The 18,979-nt window shown below is 45.7% G+C and overlaps 1 protein-coding gene and 1 non-coding gene across 2 annotated transcripts in view; both read left to right on the plus strand.

Annotated features, from left to right (window-relative positions):
• Window positions 1-18,979, plus strand: part of TMEM132B (transmembrane protein 132B) — a 382,194-nt gene that overhangs the window by 24,470 nt on the left and 338,745 nt on the right. The window lies entirely within an intron of this gene.
• On the plus strand, window positions 12,691-12,763 carry TRNAG-UCC. The gene has a single exon. It is a non-coding gene; the product is annotated as a tRNA-Gly (tRNA).

Here is an 18,979-nt window from a genome sequence, read left to right on the forward strand (position 1 = left end):
GGACTGCAGCCCACCAGGCTCCTCCGTCCCTGGGATTCTCCAGGCAAGAACACTGGAGTGGGGTGCCAAGTGTAACTGATACTGGTTAAGCAATGAATGGGGATGACATTAGATATAGTTGGAGAGGCAGATGGGGCAGAGCTTGTGCAGGACCCTGTAGACTAAGGGGAAGAATTTGGAGTTTCAAAAAAATAATTTAATTTGATCACATACAAATTAACTATTTTAACGTGTGCAATTTAGCGACATTTTGTCCATTTACAGTGTTGGGTGACCATCACCTCTATCTAGTTCCAAAACATTTTTATGACCTCAACAGAAACCCCATACCCTTTATTTTTATTTTTTGGCCTCACTTAGCAGCATGCGGGATCTTTGTTCCCCAACTAGGGGTTGAACCTGCACCCTTGGCAGTGAAAACACAGAGTCCTAACCACTGGACCTCCAGGGAATTCCCAGAAACCCCATACCCTTTAAGCAGCCACACCTCCTTCCTCCATCCCCCAGCACTGGCAGTCTACTTTTTGTCTCTATGAATCTACCTATTCTGGACATTTCAGAGATGCAGTCCTCGATGTGTGATCTTCTGTGTCTGGCTTCTCTCACTTAGCATGTTTTCAAGGTTCATCCACGCTGTAGCAGGTATCAGTGCTTTGCTCCTTTTTGGCTTGAATCATAATCCACTGAGTGCAAATGAAATTTGTCTGAGAGTAGTGGGCAGCCACTCAGGGTCTCTGGCAGGGGGCTTCTTTCTAAGCATTGCTGGAAGGAAGTTCCATTCTGCAGCCTAGTGCTAGACTTGCTTTCCTTCCCTGGGTTTGCTGAAGCCAGTTTTCAGCTTTGCGTCTGGGGTCCGAGGTGCAGGGCTGTCCCACCTGTCACTCCTGATCCTCACATGCCCCTCACCCTGTCACCACGAGAACCCTCCTAGGACCCCCTTCTGAATTAATTTGAGCTTTTGGGGGGCAGTCCCTTTCCACATGCTTCCTGCCACTTGGATGCCCACCAAGGCACAGGTCAGTGATTTACCCGAGACAAATTATGTTTGGAAAATCGATTTGATTTGGGAAGGGAGCTTCCACATGGAGGAGAAGAGCCTGTGCTCCAAGTGGCCTTTCCTGGGAATCGGGGACCACGGGCAAGAGGCTTGGGGCTTATTGTATTCTCATCAGTTTCTCCCTTTATGTCTGTTAGTATTTGCTTTCTGTATCTGGGTACTCCTATGTTGGGTATGTTGATGAGGGTAATAGCCTATCCTTGTATTGATCCTTTTATCACTATATAGTGTCCCTCTTTTTCTCTCTTTATAGCCTTTGTTTTAAAGGCTATTTTGTCTGATAGGAGTATTGCAATTCCCTTTTTCCTGTCATTTTCATTTGCATGAAATATCTTTTCCCATCGCCTCACTTGCAATCTGTGTGTGAGACTTTGAGATTAAAGAGAGGAAAAAAGGAAAATGAGACCCTCTGTCCAGTTCAGCCTGAACAAGCATGAGGGGCATCTTGTCTCTATAATTGAGCACTGGGCTGGGAAACAAACATACAGAACCTGGCCAGCCCAGCACAGCTAGCCAGCTCCAGGTGGGGCCCAGGCTCGTGGACCCACTCTTCCCATAGGTGACCCAGTGGCCAGCTGGGTTTCCTTGTCCTGGACCTGGACAACAAGCATTGGTGTGGCAGAGGACCCCTTTCTTCCCTTGGCGCCCTCTCCTTCCTGCCCACCAAGGTGCTGGTCATGCCTCGAGTGCAGAGACACTTGTCTCTTGCTTGTCGAACACTGCCCGTCACTGGGCTGAGCCGTGTGGTAGAGTTCACCGTTTCAGTGCCTCCTGTATTTTGTGGTGGTTCTTCTTTTTTTCCAGTAGTTTTCTTGTTGACACTATGCAATGCAACAACTATTGATTTTATTTAAAAACATAATGATAGCAAGTGGTATGTGTAAATTTTCTCCCAGTAGAAAATGAAATGTTCCCCCAATCCTGAAGGCACTCTTCCTTCCCTGGAGGTGGACTACTCTTACAATTGCTTGTCTTTCCAAATGTTTTTCTGTGAGTCTCACCTGTATCTGTTCATTTGTTTGGTTGCTGATTCTTTAGTTCAGCACGTAGTAATTTATTGAGTATTTACTCTCTGTGTCAAGCAGTGTTCTAGACTCTGCAGATGTAACAATGAGCAAGGCAGACAAAAATCTCAGCTCTGGTGTGGAGATTCTAGTGGGGGAAGTGAGTGCTATGGAGAAAAAGGAGGGAGTGGTTGGGGAGTCCTGGGTGGAGGGACCAGTTGGCCGTTGAGAGGGCAGTCAGGGTCGGAGGAGAGCTGGCTGAGAAGATAATACTTGAGCAGAGGTCTCAACTCCATAACTGGGGGAAGGTTGCTCTTGCTGTGAGAACAGCAAGTGCAAAGGCCCTGAGGTAGGAGATGCTGGGTGTGTTCTTGAAACAGTAAGGAGATGGGTGTAACCAGAGGGTCCATAGAGCAGAGACCAGTTTAGTGATGAGGCCGGATCACAAAGGGCTTAGCAGGCCCTTGCAGGGCATTTGACTTCTACCCTGAATAGAATGGGACCCGTTGGAGAGTTCAAGCAGCAGAGTGACCTGGACCAACTGCCACTGTAAAAAGCTCCCTCCGCTGTGGTGCAGGAACCAAACTGATGTGGGCTGGGCTTGGGTGGGGTGTCAGGCGGGAGACCCGGGGGGAGGCTGCAGCAGGGCTGGGGGCTTGGACCAGGGGTGGCAGCGGAAGTAGGGAGCGGGGAGGGTCAGGGATGTCCTCGAGGTTCTGGCCTGGGCTCCTAGAAGAACTGATTTGAACCAAATCATCTGGTGGCAGTGGTTCTAGGCAGTGGTTGATTGGAGATGCCTGTTCCAAGCAGAGGTGTCAGGTGTACTGCTGGATTTGTGGGTCTGGTGTTGAGATGTTTAACTGCCTCCCGCCCCAAATATTTGTCCCCCAACCAGCTCTGCCTTCCTCTCCCCTGCCCCTGCCTGGGGTCCGCCTCCAACTCTGCAGAGCACCTTGAGCACTGCCTCCCCTCCCCAACAGGAGCAGGGAGCAGGGGCCGCTCCCTGCAGACCGCCTCCCTCTGGCCAGAGGTGTGTCTAGGGCAGGGCAGGTGGGAAACCAGGGCATCCAAACAAATAAGTTAAAAAAAACTTCAGCCCATTTTGGGAGCCCTCACGTGGCTTTCCTCCTCCCTTCCAATCACCCCATCCCTTCTTTGCACTCATTCTGGCTTTCTCTGTTACCAAGAAGAACAGAAGTCTTGATTTTCTGACTCCTTGTTGGCAGGGGTGAGTGAGGAATGCCCTCTCTCTTTGCTGCTCTGTCGGCCACCCCCGATCCCCCATTTAACCATTTCCTCCAGGGAATCTGAGCAAGCTGAGCTCCTGCCCACAAAGCCGAGTCCGGGGGCAAGGTGAGGAACAAGGTGGGGTGTAAACACCATTGTGAGATGCTCCCAGCTTCATTCACGGATGGCCTGTAATGAAGACATGAACCTGCAAGGCACTTGTTTGTTTCAACTGGGAACAGAATTTGTGATTTTGGTTATCTTTCTCTCTAACTCTTTAAGAACCCTGAGCTAACTGCTTCCATCTCCCCTGAAGATTATTCAATCCTCCCCTCTCCATTCTAGGAGCTGACTGTTCTTGCTTTGGTCCTGATGTTTTTGGTAGGCTTCGTTTTGTTCTGGATGGCCAGGCTGCTTCCTAACTCAGAGCTGCACTATTCTGCTGTCTTTAGAAATCTCAGCAGGGAGGGAGGGAGGGAGGGGGTTGCTTCCACTTACATGGCCCCGGCACCTGCTGAATCTCTTTGAATGTGGCCTGGTTTAATGCTTTAACATTTGTGTGTGTGTGTGAGCTAAAGTATTAATATCAATATAAAATTAAGGTTTAGGGAGCTTACTGGCAACAGGTTCTAAGTAGCTGGCTCCACTATTTTTCTTCATATTGAGGTGAAATTTACTTCACATAAAACTATTTTAAAGTGTGTAACCAATTCAGTGGTTTTTAGTACATCCACAGTGTTGTGCAAGCACTGAATCAATCTAGTTTCAGACCATTTTCACCACCCCCAAAAGGAAGCCCTGTACCCCTGAGCAGCCATGCCCCATCCCGCCATCGCCTGACAGCCACCCGTCTGCTTGGCATCTCTGTGGATTTACCTGTTTTTGGTATTTCATGTGAATAGGATCATACACTGTGTGGCCTTTTTATATCTGGCTCCTTTCACAGAGCATCTTGCTTGTTGAGGTCCAGCCGTGTTGTAGCCCGTGTCACTGCTTCACTGCTTTTTAAGGGCTGAATTGTGTTCCGTTGTGGGGATGGACCACATTTTGTTTGTTCACTTATCTGTTGGTAGACATTCAGAGTGTTTCCAACCATTTTTTTCCCCTCTTTTTTCTCGTTTGGCTACACTGTGTGGCATGCGGGACCTCAGTTCTCCAACCAGGGATCAGACCCACACTCCCTGCAGTGGAAGCCTGGGTTCTTAACCAGTGGGCTGCCAGGAATGTCCCTACCTGGGTTACTTTTTAAAAGCTCTGTTTATGATTTTAATGGGCAATCCATGTGAGAACCATTGGAACGAACTTTGACCCCTGCCTTGGAGGGTGGGTGGGGGTAGGCCAGCATGGGGGTGGGGAGCTAGAATTGTGAGCCTGCCAAAAGACGCTTTTATTGTTAGACAAATGGCTTCTCAGTGGCCACTCTGTGGTTTCTTGTCCAGTGGTGCCTTCTCCAGCCCTGGCTGTCTCTTGTAAATAACCACCCTGTTTGATTTTTCTGCTTAGCACTTATCACCATCTGAATGAATCTCCCTTTGTTGCCTGGATGGATGGTTTACTTGTATACAATCTCAATTCTTTTGCTCTAGATGAGAGTGTGGTCTCCATGGGAATAGAGACCCACCTTGTTCAACCCTGTCTTCCCAGCACCTAAAGGGGTTCTTGGTGAACAATGTCAGGTTAGAATCTACTTTATCTATTTTCTGGAAAGGTCGGAGGCTGGGCTGCTGCCAAACCTGCCTTTAGAATAACTCATGCAAAAAAAAAAGAAAAAGAATAATTCATGCATTCATCAACCCATTCATCCATCCATTTAGTCATTTGACAAATATTTATTAATGCTCTCTCTGTGCCTGGCAGTGTATTTCAGTGCTGACAATGCCCCTTCTACCAACGAGCTCTCAGACTATTTGCAAGACAGACAGGTAAACAATCTCAACGTAGTTCAGGGAGTTAACACTGTGGAGGTGTGAAGTGCCAGTAGGAACCATTAAGGTTAGCTTTAGGAAGAGGTGTGTCAGGATTATCCTAGTTGCAAGTAACAGAAACCCAATTCAAGGTGATATAACTAAAAGATAATTTAAAAAAACTTATGTAACTGGAATGTCCTGGACAGACTTCAGGTATGGCTTGATCAAGGGCCTCAACTGATGTCATCAGGACTCATTCTCTCTCTGTCTCTCAGCACTAATTTTTTCTCTGGTGGCTTTATTCTCAGGCAGGGTCTTTTCAAAGATGGACACTAAAACAGGGCTCTCATCCTACCAGCTTAGCAACCACACTGAGAAAATGACCATCTCTTTGCAGTGGTTCCAGCAAAACCCCCAGATCTGATTTTTATTGACTGTGACTAGGTCGTGTGACAATCCTTGAGCCAATTGCTGTGACTCTTATTAGCCCGACTTGGGTCATGGGCCTTCTCCTGGAGCCAGGGAGGGGATAGAATTGCTTTACCTGAACCATTTGGGCAGAGAGCAGAAGAGGGAGTCCTGCAAAGAAAACTGGGACATGGGCCAGAACCACAGATGCCCACTCTGAAAGTCTGGCTTAAAAGAGCTAAGAAGAGGAAATGCCCTAGCAGTCCAGTGGTTAGGACTCCCCACTTTCACTGCCGAGGGTTGAGGGTTCGGTCACTGGTCGGGGAATTAAGATCCTACAAGCTGTGTGTGCCATGTGGCAAAAAAAAAAAAAAAAAAAAAAAAAAAAAAAGAGCAGAGAGAGTTAAGAAGAGCTTATTGCACTTAGAAAGGATGTTCTGGACATTTGGTTCCCTCCACTCATATCTGTCCTGCACCCTCTTTGCCTTTCCCTGTGCCTGGGAAGCTGGCCCTCTTTGTCCTTCAGCTTCCAGCTGGATGTGGCCCGTGAGAGACCAGGCTGGAGCTCCAAGGCCGGGGCAGGAGAGAGTGGAGGCGTCTGTCCCGGGCTCCTCTTGCTTCACCGTGTCTCTGCCAGAGCTTCACCTCCTCCTGCTCCAGCAAGGAAGCCTCGCCTCCCAGATACGGCTGTCACTGGCGTCAACCACGCTGTGCTCCTTCCTGGTTCCTTAAAGCCCCAGGGAAGCAACAGTTCCCCGGTCCTGCCAACATCTCCGTGCTTCACTGCCATCGCTATCTGCTAGTTGCTGTCTGCTCGTGTCCTCTGACTGAAATCTTCCCATTCGACCCATCCTGGAGGTGAATTCTTCTTCCTGCCAGGGCCCTTACGGACACGGAGACATTTGCCGGTGTGTTCGTTTCCTATTGCTGATGCTAGTTAGCACAAGCATAGTGGCTTAGAAGGACCTGAGTTTATTATCCTACAGTTTATTATCAATCTTTTGGAGGTTGGAAGTCCAAGATGGGTCTTGCTGGGCTAAGATCAAGGTGTGAGTAGTGCTATGTTCCTTCCAGGGGCTCTAGGAAGATTCCTCAGGGGAGCTCTCCTGCTTCTTTGCCCTTCGTTTTTTGATTAAAAAAATAATTTAAAAAAATTAAAAAAATTTTTTTGGGGGGGCAAGCCATGCGACTTGCGGTCCTAGTGCCCCCGACCAGGGATGGAATCTGAGCCCCCTGTGTTGGAAGTGCAGAGTCCCAATCACTGGACTGCCAGGAATTCCCAAACTCAGTTTTTAATACCTCCCCTCCCTAAGCTTCTTTCTCTAACTCTCAGCCTTGAAGGCTTTCTTTGTGTCTCTGTTGAGAAAAGAGCCAAGATCCCTTTTCAGTCTTGCCTCACCCTTGAAATTACTCTATTATCGCGGCCGGATTCTCTCTGCTCTGTGAGTGTGGGCAAATTGACAGGATGTTAAAGGATGTTTCAGAAAAGGTCACTGATAACAGGCCTTTGATTAGTTCCTGAGAAAAGGAGTCGGTGATTCCTTTCCTGGGCTGGAACAGGGGCGGGGGGTGGGGTCAGGTGGCTGCACAGATGTCTGGTCAGAAAGGCCTGGCTGGGTCAGCCACAGGCCTTGAGCTTGCGGGACACAACGCGCCTCATCCATCACGGGGCCCTCCCCACGTGGAGGATGCCCATGGCCGCTGGCTGTGATTCTGGTGTTTTGCAAGCTGGAGCCGTAGGGCCCCTGAGCCGCTAAGCTGCACAGATGCCTTCCCTGTACGCTCTGGTTTGTAATTAAAACACGACTTGCCACTCTGATTAGATTGAGCGGTTAAGTTCATCTGGAAGAGTTTTTCATCCGCATTGTGTAATTAGCAACATATGATGCTTGTATTAGCTCAATTAAAAGTTATGGTGATTAATATGGGTATCAGAGCAGAACCATAAATCAACAGATTCGGGGCACTTGGAGTTCAGGGGCTGGAAGGCAGAGAGTCAACCACTGCCCAGCCCCCGGGGAACATAACTTAGGTGCAGCCTGGCTGTGCTCCTGGGTGGTGTATAAACAGAGGCTGGAGTCTGGTACCCAGCTGGGTTACTTCTGACATCGCTGAACCTCAGCTTCCCCATCTGGAAAATGGAGGTACCAACACTTGCCCCTCGAATTGTCCTGCGATATGTTTTGCAAATGATCCTTTTTTCCTGTCTTCACCCTTGATTCAAAAATGGGCTGACAGGCATTATCTATCAGCATTAAAAACCATTTCTCCCTTTGACCCAGCCATCCCACGCTGAGATATGTATCATTCAGATACATTTCCGTGTGTGCAAAAATGTGGAAATTGTGCTAATAGTGATGGAAGTGATTGTCATAGGAGAGATTTGGGAAGATCCTAAACTGATTAAAGAAATTATGATATATCCAAGCAAGGAAATACTTTGTAGATGTTATTAATTAAAAAAAGAATATAGCAGGTCCATTCATAGTGATAGAGAACTGACTCTAAGATGTGCTGTAAGGGACTTCCCTAGTGGTCCAATGGGTAAGACTCGGTGCTTCTGATGCAGGGGGCCCTGGGTTCAGTTCCTGGTTGGAAACTAGAACCTGCATGCTGCAGCTAAAGATTCTGCATACTGCAAGGAAGATGGAAGATTCTGTGTGTTACAGCTAACACCTTGCACAGCCAAATAAATATTTTTTAAAAAATGAAAAAAAAATAAGATGTGCTGTTAGTGGATAAAGCAAGATGGAGAATGAGGGGGTAGAGTACGGCCTGCCGTGTGTGTGTGTGTGTGTGTGTGTGTGTGTGTGTGTGTGTGTGGTGTGTGTGTACAAAAGAATACATATGCAAATGTTTGCAAATATTCATTCCCTTGAAATTAACAGCTCCTGGGAGGGGAAAGGGTTGTTTGGGGGATAGGGTAGGAGGTGACTTAATTCTTGTTGGTGTATCTTTTCAATTTTGTGCCATTATATATTTATTATTTACTATTTAATTAATTAAATTTAAAAATATTTTAGAAGAAAAATAAAAGAGGCAACCACTCAACCCACCTTCCCCCCAAAAACTGAGAAAAAAGGGCCCAGTCTAGTACTTCACATAGATTTTCTCGTTTAGTCCCTGTGGCAGCTTACTGAGTGATTTTTCTTTGCTGTGGAATTTTGTATCTGGCTTCTAGATTTTTTAGTACAGAAATGAAATATAAAAATCTTAGACACCCACGCCATGACATTCTGGAGTGGGAGAGAAGAAACCTTTGCCTTGACCAGATTCCTCCTTGTTGCTTTGACCTAGATTTGGGCGTGGACCAAGCTTGTGACTATAGGCATGTCACCATGAGCTGTTCCCATCAGCCCCTCCCGCTGGGCTGCCCAGGACCCCTTAATGAAGCTTGATGGCCCCATATGTTCCCTAATCTATGAGATGCTTAGGTTGGGTAGCAGAAAAGGGAAGCATATAATTCTTGTTGAAGCTTTCTTTTTTTTTTTAAAAGAAAATCACCCAGCAATGCCACTTGTAGGTTATACCCCCCCAAATTGAAACCAGATCCTCAAACAAAATACTGTTCATAAATGTTCACAGCAGCACTGTTTACAATGGCCAAAGGTGGGCAAAATCCAAGTGGCCATCAACAGATGGGTGGACAAAGAAAACATGCAATAATATTATTTAGCTTTTTAATAAAGTACTGGTCCTTGTTATACCGTGGATGAACCTTGAAAATTCTGAGTTTTAAGAACTCAGACACAAAAGACCATATACTGCATGGTTCCGTTTATATGAAGTGTCCAGAACAGGCAAATCTTTAGAGAGAGAAAGCAGGTTGGTGGTTGCAGGGCACTCAGGGGAGGAAGGAATGGGGAGTGACTGTTCAGTGGGTACCAGTTTACTTTGGTGGTGATGAGCATGTCCTGGAATTAGAGATGGTGATAATAGAACATGGTGAATGTACTAAATGCCACTGAATTGTTCATTTTAAAATGATTAATTTCATCTTACGTGAATTTCACCTCAATTAAAAAAAAATTAGAGCCATCTGGAAGGGGAGAGGTCCTAACCCTCTGATTATTCAATCATTGCTCAAGAGATCAATATCTGGAATGTTGTGATAATTTGGACTTAAAAAAAAAGTACATAGCCTGTTTAGTGAGGTTTCCAGCAGCACCTTAGCGACTTGTGACAGAGATGGAGGAATGCGTTACCCGAGTTTGGACCAATATTCTGGATGATGCTGACAGCACACTATGGTTTTTGCTTTCCGTCATATTACATAGCGGTGCTTGTTTTTTGTGTATCCTTTTGGAGTTTCTTTGTGTGCATCCAAGCAATTACTAATATACATTTTAATTTTTTTCTACTTTTCTCATAGGAAAAATAGCATCCTTTTGCATTGCGCTGTGGCATGCTTAGCAATACATCTTGATAAACGGAGGTTGTTTTGCATCAGGGGCTGGGGAAGGGACTCCTTCCTTTCTCCAATCACCATTTTTCAGAACTGAGGCCGTTCTTGCCCTAACCTGAGTCTGTGTGAAGAATCCTGGGGCCACCCAGTCTTGCTGCCTGGAGATCTGTAAGGATGGCTATGGGATCTTGTTCGGCTGCAAACCTTTAACAAGCCTACAAGATGATGCCATTTCATGGAGGCCCAGCCAGTCCTTAAACAAGTGCAGATTAAATCCCTGTGTATTCAGTATTGATTTGATCTGGGCGTCCTGCCAGTCTCGGAGGAAGCCAAGATGGTGATGCAGGCCCTTCTCTCTCGGCATCTCTAAGAGGTCTGGGATGACGATGGGGACTGGGCTCGTGTTTTCTGGCAGTAGGTGGGGGCACCACCAGGCTCCTGGCTTTGATGTTTTCTTGGTCGAGCAGGCAATCAGCAGGTCCTGGAGGCTGCATAGCCTCCTAATGGGTCTCCCTGCTTTTTTTCTTGTCTGTCTGTATCTGTTTTTCAGATTGTAACCAGAGTGAGCCTTTTAAGATGTTCAATCAGTTTGTGTCCCTCCTCTGCTCCAAGTCCCCTCCATGTCTCCCAGCTCACTCAGTGTAAAAATCCACAGTTCTGAGCAGGGCCCACAAGTCCCCACACACTTCCTTGTTCTTCACCAGCCACTGGCCTCATGAGAGATCCTGAGAAGCCAAGCACACTCCTACCCCAGGGCCTTTGCGTGCACTGTTCCATCCGTCTGGAATGATCTTCCCTGACATTTGCATGGACCACTTGCTCAGTGCAGCATAATTCTAGTCATATGTCATCATATTAAAGGGGCATTTTTTTGTTTTACCATCCTGCCTCTAATATCACCCAACCCTCTCGTTCTTATTTCTTGCTTTGTTTTCCCTCAGCATTTATAGTCATTTGACATAGAATATAATGATCAGTTTATCTGTGTTTTGCATTAGAATGTCAGCTTCATGAAAGCAGTGACCTCCTTTGTCTAGTTCATTAATGTACCTCTAGGACCTAGAATAGTGCCTGGCACATAGTAGGTGCTCATTGAATACTAATTGGAGGCATGTTCAATGAGCATTTTGTCATGTACTTGACACATGAGGGTTTAGTGAGAATAAGACATACTCCTTCTCTTTAAGAAGTTTAATGTCTAATTGGAGAGGTGAATGTTATTGTTTTGTTCATTGGGTTCTATAGGCACAGTGCCTTGGGCTCACAAGTATATCTGGGATTAAACCTCAGTAAAGCTGGAAAAAAATATACAAAGCAGTTACAACAATCAAGTATGTATTTAAATCTTAAGCTTGTTATACATACATTTTGTAATCTGCCCACATTAATTTTAATGAATCAGTGGACATTAGCTTGTTTCTAACATTTTGTTGTTCTTCACACAGAGCTAGAAATAATTGTTTGGAAATAGAAGAAGAAACAGAAAATTTGAGACCTGAAAAAGTCATTGGTTCCAAAATATAGAAAGAAAATGGTATACAAAAAATAGTGTTCAGATAGCCAAAAAACATAAAGTTGAGTGATCAATCTCAGTTTGCCTTGACTCATAAAATAATTTTATATAATCTGGGTTGCAGGAGAATTTCAATACATTTAGTCCAATGGAAGCCTTGAAAAGGAAGAAGCCTGGAAAGGTCCTAAAAATGCCTTGAAGATAACTGGCCTGCCTGAAATAATGTGATTAAACAGTGTGATTAAACCCCTGCAGGAACAGTAGAAATTTAGAGAAGGGAGAGTCAGGGGCAGTTCTGGGAAGGCTTCCTGGAGGAGGTGTGACTTGAGTTGAAAGTCTGGTAGAATTTGGATAGCTGGTGGTGGAAGAGGAGACTGGAAAGAGGAGTAGGTTTCCTGACTAGTTGGTGCCTGGGCCAAGCCAGTGAGCTCAACACAATGGCGCCCCCTCGTGGAGTGGTCTCCCTGCCAAGGACTGCCGCTCAGACTTGTGTGGCCAGGCAGTCTGTCTTTTGAGGTGAGAGCAACTGTCTTGACAGTTACCTCTGAACATCTGCATAAGGAAAAATTGGATTGCCTTCTGGGCTTCACGCTATTATTCTATAACTAGGCACATGCTATTTCAGAAGAGGGGGAAGAAACAAACCCACCCAGCCTTTACTGGAATGGGGGTAAAAGGAGCAATGGGTGTTTTGTGATTCAGAGAGCGGTATGTTTCTCTGCCCCCTTGACTTCATAGGGTGAGCTGCATGGTTTTCTTTTTTTGAAAACTTTTTATTTTATATTGGAGTACAGCCAATTAACAATGTTGTGATAGTTTCAGGCGGACAGCAAAGGGCTTCAGCCATACATATACATGTATCTATTCTCCCCCAAACTCCTCTCCCATCCAGGCTGCCATGTAACATTGAGCAAAGTTCCCTGTGCTGTACAGTAGGACTCTGCTGGTTACCCATTCTAAACACAGCAGTGTATACATATTGATCCCAAACTCTCCAACCATCCCTTCCCCCATCCTCCCCCATCTCACCCCAGCAACCATAAGTTTGTTCTGTAAGTCTTGAGCTGCATGTTTTGTTCTTGCTTATTTATCACTACTTTCCTCCCTCATTGACTCAAGGCGGTGTACAGAAAAGCATCAATGTAATAAGATTAAAACACCGGGGGACTTCCTTGATGGTCCAGTGGTTAAGACTCTGTTCTTCCAATGCAGGGGGCACAGGTTTGATCCCTGGTTGGGGAACTAAGATCCCGTATGCTGTGTGGTGTGGCCGAAAAAAAGGTAATGTTTATTCCCACCCATCCCACTAATCAATATCTTTGTTGAGGGATTGGGCAGGAGCTGTAGATTCAATAAATTATAATGAACTGTAAATACAGTGCAGGTCATAAAGTGAAATCGCAAGTCTTGCAAGAAATGTAGGATTTCAGGAAGTCAATGAAAGTGATGTTGGCGAATTGCCAGACCCACAGCAGAATCGTAGGCCAGTGAGGAACTCTCAGGACTGGAGCCGTGAGGGTTGGAGAATGTGAAGAAGAGGAAATCGACCGAACTGTTAATTTAACAGATGCTTCAAAATAGAATGATTTGAGTACCAAAGCAGTAAGAGATGACCTTGGGGAAATTGATGATGTCCTGAAATATTTTTGCAAAAACACGCATCTTTATGGTCATGTTAACAAAAGTCAAATGAGAAGAGAAGGACACTGCATCCTGCTCTTAACGATTTTGTTGGATGAATCAGATGATTACTCTCAACTATTTTACTCATACCTTAGTCTAAGGATTGGCCAATGGTTGCATTTGTAATTTACATTTTGTAAAACATAAAAAAGCAGTCTTATTTGCAAAAGTTTTATTTCATTTTTTTCTAAAGTGCTAGTCATACCTTTTTTTTTGGTAGTAAAGTTCACATAATATAAAATTCACCATTTAAGCCGTTTTAAAGTGTACAATTAGGGAATTCCCTGGCAATCCAGTGGTTAAGACTCCAAACCTACTAAGGGTACAGGTTCCATCCCTGGTCAAGGAACTAAGATCCTGAAAGCTGCATGGTCAAAAAAAAAAAAAAGAAGTCTATATTACAGTGGCATTTAGTATATTTACAATGTTGTTAAAACCATCGCTGCTATCTAGTTCCAGAACATTTTCATCACTGAAAATAAAACCATATCCATTAACAGTCCTTCCCCATTTCTCCTTCCCTCCAGCCCCTGGTGACTACTGGTCTACTTTCTGTCTCTATGAATTTGTGTTTTCTGGACATTTCATACAGTTGAAATGATATAATATGTGGTCTTCTGTGTCGGGCTTCTCTCATTCAGCATAATGTCTTTAAGGTTTATCCATGCTGGACAGCACATGCCAGAGCTCCCTTTCTTTTATGAGTGAGTGATGTTCCACTGTATGGATTTACCACATCATGTTTGTCATTCCTCCGTTGATGGACACTGGGGTTGTTTCCACCTTTGGGCTACTGTAATTAATGCTGTTGTGAAGACTCGTGTGCAAGGTTTTTTTTGAACATCTATTTTCATTTCTCTTGGGTGTATATCTAGGAGTGGAATTGCTGGGAGCTCCCCTGGTGGCTCAGATGGTAAAGAATCTGCTTGCAATGAGGGAGACCTGGGTTCAACCTCTGGGTTGGGAAGATTCCCCTGGAGAAGGGAATGGCAACCCACTCCAGTATTCTTGTGTGGGGAATTCCATGGACTGAGGAGCCTGGTGGGCTACAGTCCATGGGGTTGCAAAGAGTCAGACACAACTGAGTGACTAACACTTTGAACATTTGATTGTTCTAAATGTCTTTTGAACATGGTAATTTGATGTTAATTATGTTCTATGCTAATCCTTTTAATTATGATATGGTAAGTCTGTGGTAATTCTGTCGTGCTTTTTTTAATGGTAAAGTTTCGGCTCTTAGCTTGCTATCAGTCCCAAAATCCCATTTTACCATGTGATGGATACTGGGGCTCTTTCCAGTCTTCGCTTTCTTTGAAAAAATGTAGCAGGCATCTCCTTCTATGTACATCTTTGTGTGCAAGTTCAAGTATACCTGTTTGGTTTTCCTTTTAATGCAGCAGGAACAATTCCCCATTCCATTTAGTAGCTTGCTCCCAGGTATGGGTGTCAGAGTTGCATATCCCACAGAAATGTGTCAGACCAAATTAAGGGGCCCAAGCCTGGGAGTTAGCACCCTGGCTTCCAGAGTCAGCTCTACCACGCACCAGGTACTTGACCTCTTTGACTTTAATGGGATTAATAATAATATTAACTGACATTTCTTGAGTACTTGCTATGTGCCAGGTACCCTTTTAAGCTCTTTACATATACTGATTATTTAATCCTCACAACAACCTTCTGAGAAAGGTATTGGTGTCTCCCATTTTGCAGATAAGGAAACTGAGGCACAGAAGATCAGCGAATTGCCTAAGATTGCATAGTTAATAAATGTGCTCCCTAACTAGTAGAGTGTTTGGGGAGAGGTTAATAAAAAGGTAATGGTAGAGAATGCCTAGCTTTGGAATCAGGTCTGTCCTTCCCTCAGTTTTCTGAGGGAAGTCTCAGTTTTCTGATCTGTAAAGTGGGAATAGGATTTACCTAGCAGGATTTATTGGATTGGTCATTCCTCCATTGATTCTTTTTGCCAGGATAAATGAAGCCCACCATAGAAGGTGACGGAAAGTTGTCACAAGGTCCCAGCTCCCATGGAACCCTCCACCTAGAGGGAAGGTTCTCTAGCATTAAAGCAAAAGCATATTTAGTTAGTGACTGAACCCAGTACTTTGTAAACTCTTGGGAACTGGTAGTTATAATAATGGATAATCACGTGTGTCATAAACTGTTAAGTGCTGTGCCAGCGTCAGGTAGAAATGGTATTGAAAATTCTATTGTCTGTTAGAATTTGCCTGGAGTGGTGATGAGAAAGATATGGGGGAGACCCACGTTCCTTGCTACTTAATATGCTTTACATTTGTTGAGGGCTGACTTTGTATCAGATCTGTAAGTGCTTTACATGTATTAACTCATATAATCCTCATAAAAACCCCCCGTTGGGGGTGGGGAGGGAACTTCCCTGGTGATCCAGTGGTTAAGAATCCACCTTCCAATTCAGGGGACATAGGTTCAATACCTAGTCAGGAAATTAAGATCCCATAGGCCTCGGGGTAACTAAACTCGTGTGCCACGACTACTGAACCCTCATGCCACAACTAGAGAGAAGCCTGCGCACCATAGTGAAGAGCTGGCATGCCACAACTAAGACTCCACACAGCCAAAAGTAAATATTAGAAAAAAAACCCCACAGGGAAGGTACTATCATCCCCATTTTACAGATGAAGAAATTGAGGCACAGGTTGATGGAGTAATTCACTCAAGACCACCAGCTTGGCAGAGCTGGGGTTCAGATCCAGGCGGTCTGGCTCTAGAGTCTGAGATGGGAATCACTTTGCTCTGTGGGGCTCTTTTGATGGGTCTGGAGTACTGGGGTAGGGAGGAGGGGCCAGCCATGCCACAAGGGCAGACTCCTTCCAGGCCAGGAGAGGCTGCATTGAGGACTGTAGGGATACACTTGGGATGGCTTCCTCTTGATCCCAGGGCAGCCTCTCTTGCAGGATCATGCAGAATCAGCAGCTCAGAGACCAAGGCAAATTTGGCAAGCCAAGAAGAAACCATGGTCCCTGGCCTCACCCCTTGCCACTACCATGCTGGTTCAGCATCCCACCACTGACACCCGTGGGTTTCCTCTGGCCATCAGAACCACTCTGCTTGTGTGCCAGGCTGATCAGATGTTCCAGGAAGTAATGAGTTCCAGAAGTCCAGTTCTTTGCTATAGGATAATGTTGAGTTTTTCCTGTACTTTCTCTTACAGCTGCCTGGCAGGATGGAGTCAATTGGTCACAGTGTTCGTGCTGTAACCAGAGTGTTCTGGCTTGTTAACTCTCTTTATTGACCTCTTCCCATCTCTGTTTCACTTCTGACTCTCTGCCTGATGTTTCCTGGGGTCACCCCAATCTGCATTCTAATTCTTATCTCAGATCTGCTTCAGGCGTTCTTCAGAGTTGCTGGGATCAGGCCCATCATCCTCTGGAGCCCCTGGCCTGAAGCCCACCTCCCCTTGCCCTTGGTTTCTGAGCCTTATAGCACAGACTCTGAAGCTTCATTGAGGTTGGACCGGCTGGAATTTGCATGGCCTCTCATTCCCTGGCCAGCTGCCTTCATTAGCACCTTGGAGGCTCCCGAGACCTGAACACATGCGTGTGAACAACTGCAGATGGCGTGTGAGGAGGGATTTGGCCATCTGGACCTTGATTAATGGAGAACTGTGGAGGTTGGCACCTTTGGACTGGGAAGGCAGCAACAACTCTCTTGGCTGCTGACCCTGAAAAGATTTTGGGGAAAAGTCAGTTTGGGTCTTGATGCTCTCTGGATCTCAGCATTTCTGAAAACGCTGCTGTGTCCACCATGATTCCCTGGAAACCACAGAGAGCAGGCAACTCAGATGCTTTTGCAACAGGCCAAGTGGTCAGAGCTGAACTTTTTCAAGCTTGGAAGGCTCTCTTCTGTGGTTGTAAACCACATGTGTGCTTTGGAGGGGCTGGTGGTGTGCAGGGGGATTGCTAGAATATTCTCTACGGTAGACAACCCTGCAGGCCCACAGAATAGCCCTGTCACTTCTCCTTTGCTGCTAGAATAATATTCATTTTAGAGACGATGGGCCTTTGTGAATCCTGATTGGTCTTAGCTGTGTGTCAATCAGCTCCGTCTTTGCAGTTATTGGGCTAAAGCTGGCCATGTGACTAGGTTGTAGCCAATGAGATAGGCGAGCAGGTGTGCAGAAGGCTCTTTGAAAAATGCTCTCACTTGGAGACAGGAGTATGCCGGGCGTTGGGGTTGCGGGGGGAAGTCCTACTTTACTGCCCACCTCCTTTCTGCTCGGGATGCAGTCCCATGAGGACATGATGACTAGCGTAGCCACGGTGTGGTGGCGGTGGCGAGGGGAGAGCTGGCCAGCATGCTGAGGAAGGCAGAGCAAAAAACTGGAAGCATGCCTGGGTCCCTAATGACGCCACCGAGCCTCTGAAGCAGTCCTGCAGCCGCCTACCTCTGAATTTCTCTGCTAAGTAAATAACACGTCCTTATGGCTTAAGCCACTTTTAGTTGGGTTTTCTGTTATTTCAGCCAAATGCATCGTGACGGGTTAAGGTCACCGTTTTCAAGAAGTCTTTTGGGGGATTCTTTAATATTTCATCACTTGATCCAGGATTTGTTTGTGAACTCTCAGCTCTTTACTGAATCAGGACTTACATATTTGTTGCTGCAATGCAAGTGCACTGAATTCCAGCCCAAAAGGGTCACTAATGTCATTTGGTTCATTCCTTCTCAGGTCCTCAAGTCCCCACATCCTAGAAGACTGTATCGACATCTCTATTAGGAATCTTGGGGGTTGCTATGAAGAGAAACTCAACTCAAACTGTTTAAATAAATAATCTGTTTATCTATCTTTCCATCCGTTGAAAGAATTTATTGGTTCTGCAATGAAAATAAGACACAGAGTGTCTACTGTTTCAGCTTCAGGTATAGCTGTATCCAGGGGCTCAAATAGTGTCATTGGGAACTTTTTTTTCCTGCTTCTGGCTTTTTTTTCTTTGTTGACTATGTTCCTGGGCAGATTTCCCTCATGAGGTGTCAGGATAGCTGCTGATACTTTCATATTTGTATGCTCCCATCCTCCCAGTTCTGCAATCCCAGTGGAAACAGAAACAGTCTTCCACAATAGTTTTATCATTTCTCCTAGAATTTCATCAAAGGGACACAGCTAGGGCCCATCCTGGAACCAATCATTCTGCTTAGGAGGATGAAAGAGTGAAAATGAAAGCTGCTCAGTCCAACTCTTTGTGACCCCATGGATATACAGTCCATGGAATTCTCCAGGCCAGAATACTGGAGTGGGTAGCCTTTCCCTTCTCCAGAGGATCTTCCCAACCCTGGGGTCAAACCCAGGTCTCCTGCATTGCAGGCAGATTCTTTACCAGCTGAGCCACCAGGGAAACTGAAGAATACCGGAGTAGGTGGCCTATCCCTTCTCTAGAGGATCTTCCTGACCCAGGAATTGAACCGGGGTCTCCTACATTGCTTTACCAACTGAGCTATCAGGAGGTTAGAGAATGCCATTTGGCCTGGGTCACACACTGGCTGGTATCAGTCTCCCTGAACCCCATGGGCTTGAAGTGGGGGAGGAGGGCTCCCAAAAGAAAGCTGGGAGGGATGAACAGAGGAAGGGGACTGGAGCCCAGGCAGGCAAAAACAACAGATGTCTCCTGCACAGTCTAAGGTATTTTGGGAGGAGAGGAGACACTGCAGATTTCCTGTAGTTTCTTTTTTTAATTGCTAGTTGTAGAACCTTTTGTTTTTTTTTTCAAAAATCTTACACGTGAGGCCAACATGTAAAGGAGAAGG

Source organism: Bubalus bubalis, chromosome 17 (assembly GCF_019923935.1).
Source record: "Bubalus bubalis isolate 160015118507 breed Murrah chromosome 17, NDDB_SH_1, whole genome shotgun sequence".
Classification (NCBI taxonomy): domain Eukaryota; kingdom Metazoa; phylum Chordata; class Mammalia; order Artiodactyla; family Bovidae; genus Bubalus; species Bubalus bubalis.